We start from the raw sequence: 7947 nt of genomic DNA on the forward strand, positions 1-7947 counted from the left end.
GGTGTGGGGTATATCAAAGTGTTACAGTGAGGGGTGTGGGGTATATCAGAGTGTTACAGTGAGGGGTGTGGGGTATATCAGAGTGTTACAGAGAGGGGTGCGGGGTATATCAGAGTGTTACAGTGAGGGGTGTGGGGTATATCAGAGTGTTACAGTGAGGGGTGTGGGGTATATCAGAGTGTTACAGTGAGGGGTGTGGGGTATATCAGTGTGTTACAGTGAGGGGTGTGGGGTATATCAGAGTGTTGCAGTGAGGGGTGTGGGGTATATCAGAGTGTTACAGAGAGGGGTGTGGGGTATATCAGTGTGTTACAGTGAAGGGTGTGGGGTATATCAGAGTGTTACAGTGAGGGGTGTGGGGTATATCAAAGTGTTACAGTGAGGGGTGTGGGGTATATCAGAGTGTTACAGTGAGGGGTGTGGGGTATATCAGAGTGTTACAGTGAAGGGTGTGGGGTATATCAGAGTGTTACAGTGAGGGGTGTGGGGTATATCAGTGTGTTACAGTGAGGGGTGTGGGGTATATCAGAGTGTTACAGTGAGGGGTGTGGGGTATATCAGTGTGTTACAGTGAGGGTTGTGGGGTATATCAGTGTGTTACAGTGAGGGGTGTGGGGTATATCAGTGTGTTACAGTGAAGGGTGTGGGGTATATCAGAGTGTTACAGTGAGGGGTGTGGGGTATATCAGTGTGTTACAGTGAGGGGTGTGGGGTATATCAGAGTGTTACAGTGAGGGGTGTGGGGTATATCAGAGTGTTACAGTGAGGGGTGTGGGGTATATCAAAGTGTTACAGTGAGGGGTGTGGGGTATATCAGAGTATTACAGTGAGGGGTGTGGGGTATATCAGAGTGTTACAGTGAGGGGTGTGGGGTATATCAGAGTGTTACAGTGAGGGGTGTGTGGTATATCAGAGTGTTACAGTGAGGGTGTGAGGTATATCAGAGTGTTACAGTGAGGGGTGTGGGGTATATCAGAGTGTTACAGTGAGGGGTGTGGGGTATATCAGAGTGTTACAGTGAAGGGTGTGGGGTATATCAGAGTGTTACAGTGAGGGGTGTGGGGTATATCAGTGTGTTACAGTGAGGGGTGTGGGGTATATCAGTGTGTTACAGTGAGGGGTGTGGGGTATATCAGTGTGTTACAGTGAGGGGTGTGGGGTATATCAGTGTGTTACAGTGAGGGGTGTGGGGTATATCAGAGTGTTACAGTGAGGGGTGTGGGGTATATCAGAGTGTTACAGTGAGGGGTGTGGGGTATATCAAAGTGTTACAGTGAGGGGTGTGGGGTATATCAGAGTATTACAGTGAGGGGTGTGGGGTATATCAGAGTGTTACAGTGAAGGGTGTGGGGTATATCAGAGTGTTACAGTGAGGGGTGTGGGGTATATCAGTGTGTTACAGTGAGGGGTGTGGGGTATATCAGAGTGTTACAGTGAGGGGTGTGGGGTATATCAGTGTGTTACAGTGAGGGGTGTGGGGTATATCAGAGTGTTACAGTGAGGGGTGTGGGGTATATCAGAGTATTACAGTGAGGGGTGTGGGGTATATCAGAGTGTTACAGTGAGGGGTGTGGGGTATATCAGAGTGTTACAGTGAGGGGTGTGGGGTATATCAGATTGTTACAGTGAGTGGTGTGGGGTATATCAGAGTGTTACAGTGAGGGGTGTGGGGTATATCAGATTGTTACAGTGAGGGGTGTGGGGTATATCAGAGTGTTACAGTGAGGGGTGTGGGGTATATCAGTGTGTTACAGTGAGGGGTGTGGGGTATATCAGAGTGTTACAGTGAGGGGTGTGGGGTATATCAGAGTGTTACAGTGAGGGGTGTGGGGTATATCAGAGTGTTACACTGAGGGGTGTGGGGTATATCAGAGTGTTACAGTGAGGGGTGTGGGGTATATCAGAGTGTTACAGTGAGGGGTGTGGGATATATCAGAGTGTTACAGTGAGGGGTGTGGGGTATATCAGAGTGTTACAGTGAGGGGTGTGGGGTATATCAGAGTGTTACAGTGAGGGGTGTGGGGTATATCAGTGTGTTACAGAGAGGGGTGTGGGGTATATCAGTGTTACACTGAGGGGTGTGGGGTATATCAGAGTATTACAGTGAGGGGTGTGGGGTATATCAGAGTGTTACAGTGAGTGGTGTGGGGTATATCAGAGTGTTTCAGTGAGGGGTGTGGGGTATATCAGTGTGTTACAGAGAGGGGTGTGGGGTATATCAGTGTTACACTGAGGGGTGTGGGGTATATCAGAGTATTACAGTGAGGGGTGTGGGGTATATCAGTGTGTTACAGTGAGGGGTGTGGGGTATATCAGAGTGTTACAGTGAGGGGTGTGGGGTATATCAGTGTTACAGTGAGGGGTGTGGGGTATATCAGTGTTACACTGAGGGGTGTGGGGTATATCAGAGTATTACAGTGAGGGGTGTGGGGTATATCAGAGTGTTACAGTGAGTGGTGTGGGGTATATCAGAGTGTTTCAGTGAGGGGTGTGGGGTATATCAGAGTGTTACAGTGAGGGGTGTGGGGTATATCAGAGTGTTACAGTGAGGGGTGTGGGGTATATCAGTGTTACAGTGAGGGGTGTGGGGTATATCAGTGTTACACTGAGGGGTGTGGGGTATATCAGAGTATTACAGTGAGGGGTGTGGGGTATATCAGAGTGTTACAGTGAGTGGTGTGGGGTATATCAGAGTGTTTCAGTGAGGGGTGTGGGGTATATCAGAGTGTTACAGTGAGGGGTGCGGGGTATATCACAGTGTTTCAGTGAGGGGTGTGGGGTATATCAGAGTGTTACAGTGAGGGGTGTGGGGTATATCAGAGTGTTACAGTGAGGGGTGTGGGGTATATCAGAGTGTTACAGTGAGGGGTGTGGGGTATATCAGAGTGTTACAGTGAGGGGTGCGGGGTATATCACAGTGTTTCAGTGAGGGGTGTGGGGTATATCAGAGTGTTACAGTGAGGGGTGTGGGGTATATCAGAGTGTTACACTGAGGGGTGTGGGGTATATCAGAGTGTTACAGTGAGGGGTGTGGGGTATATCAGAGTGTTACAGTGAGGGGTGCGGGGTATATCACAGTGTTACAGTGAGGGGTGTGGGGTATATCAGAGCGTTACAGTGAGGGGTGTGGGGTATATCAGAGTGTTACAGTGAGGGGTGTGGGGTATATCAGAGTGTTACAGTGAGGGGTGTGGGGTATATCAAAGTGTTACAGTGAGGGGTGTGGGGTATATCAGAGCGTTACAGTGAGGGGTGCGGGGTATATCAGTGTTACAGTGAGGGGTGTGGGGTATATCAGAGCGTTACAGTGAGGGGTGTGGGGTATATCAGAGCGTTACAGTGAGGGGTGTGGGGTATATCAGAGTGTTACAGTGAGGGGTGTGGGGTATATCAGAGTGTTACAGTGAGGGGTGTGGGGTATATCAAAGTGTTACAGTGAGTGGTGTGGGGTATATCAGAGTGTTACAGTGAGGGGTGTGGGGTATATCAGAGTGTTACAGTGAGGGGTGCGGGCTATATCAGTGTTCCAGAGAGGGGTGCGGGGTATATCAGTGTTCCAGTGAGGGGTGTGGGGTATATCAGTGTTACAGTGAGGTGTGTGGGGTATATCAGAGTGTTCCAGTGAGGGGTGAGGGGTATATCAGAGTGTTACAGTGAGGGGTGTGGGGTATATCAGTGTGTTACAGTGAGGGGTGTGGGGTATATCAGTGTTTACAGTGAGGGGTGTGGGGTATATCAGAGTGTTACAGTGAGGGGTGTGGGGTATATCAGAGTGTTACAGTGAGGGGTGTGGGGTATATCAGTGTGTTACAGTGAGGGGTGTGGGGTATATCAGTGTTTACAGTGAGGGGTGTGGGGTATATCAGAGTGTTACAGTGAGGGGTGTGGGGTATATCAGAGTGTTACAGTGAGGGGTGTGGGGTATATCGGTGTGTTACAGTGAGGGGTGTGGGGTATATCAGAGTGTTACAGTGAGGGGTGTGGGGTATATTAGAGTGTTACAGTGAGGGGTGTGGGGTATATCAGAGTTTTACAGTGAGGGGTGTGGGGTATATCAGAGTGTTACAGTGAGGGGTGTGGGGTATATTAGAGTGTTACAGTGAGGGGTGTGGGGTATATCAGAGTGTTACAGTGAGGGGTGTGGGGTATATCAGTGTTACAGTGAGGGGTGTGGGGTATATCAGAGTGTTACAGTGAGGGGTGTGGGGTATATCAGAGTGTTACAGTGAGGGGTGTGGGGTATATCAGAGTGTTACAGTGAGGGGTGTGGGGTATATCAAAGTGTTACAGTGAGGGGTGTGGGGTATATCAGAGTGTTACAGTGAGGGGTGTGGCGTATATCAGAGTGTTACAGTGAGGGGTGCGGGGTATATCAGAGTTCCAGAGAGGGGTGTGGGGTATATCAGAGTGTTACAGTGAGGGGTGCGGGGTATATCAGAGTGTTACAGTGAGGGGTGTGGGGTATATCAGAGTGCTCCAGAGAGGGGTGCGGGGTATATCAGAGTGTTACAGTGAGGGGTGTGGGGTAAATCAGAGTGTTACAGTGAGGGGTGTGGGGTATACCCGAGTGTTACAGTGAGGGGTGTGGGGTATATCAGAGTGTTACAGTGAGGGGTGTGGGGTATATCAGAGTGTTACAGTGAGGGGTGTGGGGTAAATCAGAGTGTTACAGTGAGGGGTGTGGGGTATACCCGAGTGTTACAGTGTGGGGTGTGGGGTATATCAGAGTGTTACAGTGAGGGGTGTGGGGTATACCCGAGTGTTACAGTGTGGGGTGTGGGGTATATCAGAGTGTTACAGTGAGGGGTGTGGGGTATACCCGAGTGTTACAGTGAGGGGTGTGGGGTATATCAGAGTGTTACAGTGTGGGGTGTGGGGTATATCAGAGTGTTACAGTGAGGGGTGTGGGGTATATCAGTGTTACAGTGAGGGGTGTGGGGTATATCAGAGTGTTACAGTGTGGGGTGTGGGGTATATCAGAGTGTTACAGTGAGGGGTGTGGGGTATATCAGTGTTACAGTGAGGGGTGCGGGGTAGATCAGAGTGTTACAGTGAGGGGTGTGGGGTATATCAGAGTGTTACAGTGAGGGGTGTGGGGTATATCAGAGTGTTACAGTGAGGGGTGTGCGGTATATCAGAGTGTTACAGTGAGGGGTGTGGGGTATATCAGAGTGTTACAGTGAGGGGTGTGGGGTATATCAGAGTGTTACAGTGAGGGGTGTGGGGTATATCAGAGTGTTACAGTGAGGGGTGTGGGGTATATCAGAGTGTTACAGTGAGGGGTGTGGGGTATATCAGAGTGTTACAGTGAGGGGTGTGGGGTATATCAAAGTGTTACAGTGAGGGGTGTGGGGTATATCAGAGTGTTACAGTGAGGGGTGTGGGGTATATCAGAGTGTTACAGTGAGGGGTGTGGGGTATATCAGAGTGTTACAGTGAGGGGTGTGGGGTATATCAGAGTGTTACAGTGAGGGGTGTGGGGTATATCAAAGTGTTACAGTGAGTGGTGTGGGGTATATCAGTGTTACAGTGAGTGGTGTGGGGTATATCAGTGTTACAGTGAGGGGTGCGGGGTATATCAGAGTGTTACAGTGAGGGGTGTGGGATATATCAGAGTGTTACAGTGAGGGGTGTGGGGTATATCAGAGTGTTACAGTGAGGGGTGTGGGGTATATCTGTGTGTTACAGTGAGGGGTGTGGGGTATATCAGAGTGTTACAGTGAGGGGTGTGGGGTATATCAAAGTGTTACAGTGAGGGGTGTGGGGTATATCAGAGTGTTACAGTGAGGGGTGTGGGGTATATCTGTGTGTTACAGTGAGGGGTGTGGGGTATATCAGAGTGTTACAGTGAGGGGTGTGGGGTATATCAAAGTGTTACAGTGAGGGGTGTGGGGTATATCTGTGTGTTACAGTGAGGGGTGTGGGGTATATCAGAGTGTTACAGTGAGGGGTGTGGGGTGTATCAGAGAGTGTTACAGTGAGGGGTGTGGGGTATATCAGAGTGTTACAGTGAGGGGTGTGGGGTATATCAGAGTATTACAGTGAGGGGTGTGGGGTATATCTGTGTGTTACAGTGAGGGGTGTGGGGTATATCAAAGTGTTACAGTGAGGGGTGTGGGGTATATCAGAGTGTTACAGTGAGGGGTGTGGGGTATATCTGTGTGTTACAGTGAGGGGTGTGGGGTATATCAGAGTGTTACAGTGAGGGGTGTGGGGTATATCAGAGTGTTACAGTGAGGGGTGTGGGGCATATCAGAGTGTTACAGTGAGGGGTGTGGGGTATATCAGGGTGTTACAGTGAGGGGTGCGGTGTATATCACAGTGTTACAGTGAGGGGTGTGGGGTATATCAGAGTGTTACAGTGAGGGGTGTGGGGTATATCAGAGTGTTACAGTGAAGGGTGTGGGGTATATCAGAGTGTTACAGTGAGGGGTGTGGGGTATATCAGAGTGTTACAGTGAGGGGTGTGGGGTATATCAGAGTGTTACAGTGAGGGGTGTGGTGTATATCAGAGTGTTACAGTGAGGGGTGTGGGGTATATCAGAGTGTTACAGTGAGGGGAGTGGGGTATATCAGTGTTACAGTGAGGGGTGTGGGGTATATCAGAGTGTTACAGTGAGGGGTGCGGGGTATATCAGAGTGTTACAGTGAGGGGTGTGGGGTATATCAGTGTTACAGTGAGGGGTGTGGGGTATATCAGAGTGTTACAGTGAGGGGTGTGGGGTGTATCAGAGTGTTACAGTGAGGGGTGTGGGGTATATCAAAGTGTTACAGTGAGGGGTGTGGGGTATATCAGAGAGTTACAGTGAGGGGTGTGGGGTATATCAGTGTTACAGTGAGGGGTGTGGGGTATATCAGAGTGTTACAGTGAGGGGTGGGGGTATATCAGAGTGTTACAGTGAGGGGTGTGGGGTATATCAAAGTGTTACAGTGAGGGGTGTGGGGTATATCAGAGAGTTACAGTGAGGGGTGTGGGGTATATCAGAGTGTTACAGTGAGGGGTGTGGGGTATATCAGAGTGTTACAGTGAGGGGTGTGGGGTATATCAGAGTGTTACAGTGAGGGGTGTGGGGTATATCAGAGTGTTACAGTGAGGGGTGTGGGGTATATCAGAGTGTTACAGTGAGGGGTGTGGGGTATATCAGAGTGTTACAGTGAGGGGTGTGGGGTATATCAGTGTGTTACAGTGAGGGGTGCGGGGTATATCAGTGTTACAGTGAGGGGTGCGGTGTATATCAGTGTTACAGTGAGGGGTGCGGGGTATATCAGAGTGTTACAGTGAGAGGTGTGGGGTATATCAGTGTTCCAGTGAGGGGTGTGGGGTATATCAGAGTGTTACAGTGAGGGGTGTGGGGTATATCAGAGTGTTACGGTGAGGGGTGTGGGGTATATCAGTGTTCCAGAGAGGGGTGTGGGGTATATCAGTGTTACAGTGAGGGGTGCGGGGTATATCAGTGTTTACAGTGAGGGGTGCGGTGTATATCAGTGTGCTCCAGAGTGGGGTGCTGGGTATATCTGTGTTACAGTGAGGGGTGCGGGGTATATCAGAGTGTTCCAGAGCGGGGTGTGGGGTATATCAGAGTGTTACAGTGAGGGGTGTGGGGTATATCAGTGTTACAGTGAGTGGTGCGGGGTATATCAGTGTTACAGTGAGGGGTGTGGGGTATATCAGTGTTCCAGAGAGGGGTGTGGGGTATATCAGAGTGTTACAGTGAGGGGTGTGGGGTATATCTGTGTTACAGTGAGGGGTGTGGGGTATATCAGAGTGTTACATTGAGGGGTGTGGGGTATATCAGAGTGTAACAGTGAGGGGTGTGGGGTATATCAGAGTGTTACAGTGAGGGGTGTGGGGTATATCAGAGTGTTACAGTGAGGGGTGTGGGGTATATCAGAGTGTTACAGTGAGGGGTGTGGGGTATATCAGAGTGTTACAGTGAGGGGTGTGGG

Source organism: Somniosus microcephalus, unplaced genomic scaffold, assembly GCF_052327205.1.
Source record: "Somniosus microcephalus isolate GS21.2 unplaced genomic scaffold, FLI_Smic_1.0 unresolved_chr7, whole genome shotgun sequence".
Classification (NCBI taxonomy): Eukaryota; Metazoa; Chordata; class Chondrichthyes; order Squaliformes; family Somniosidae; genus Somniosus; species Somniosus microcephalus.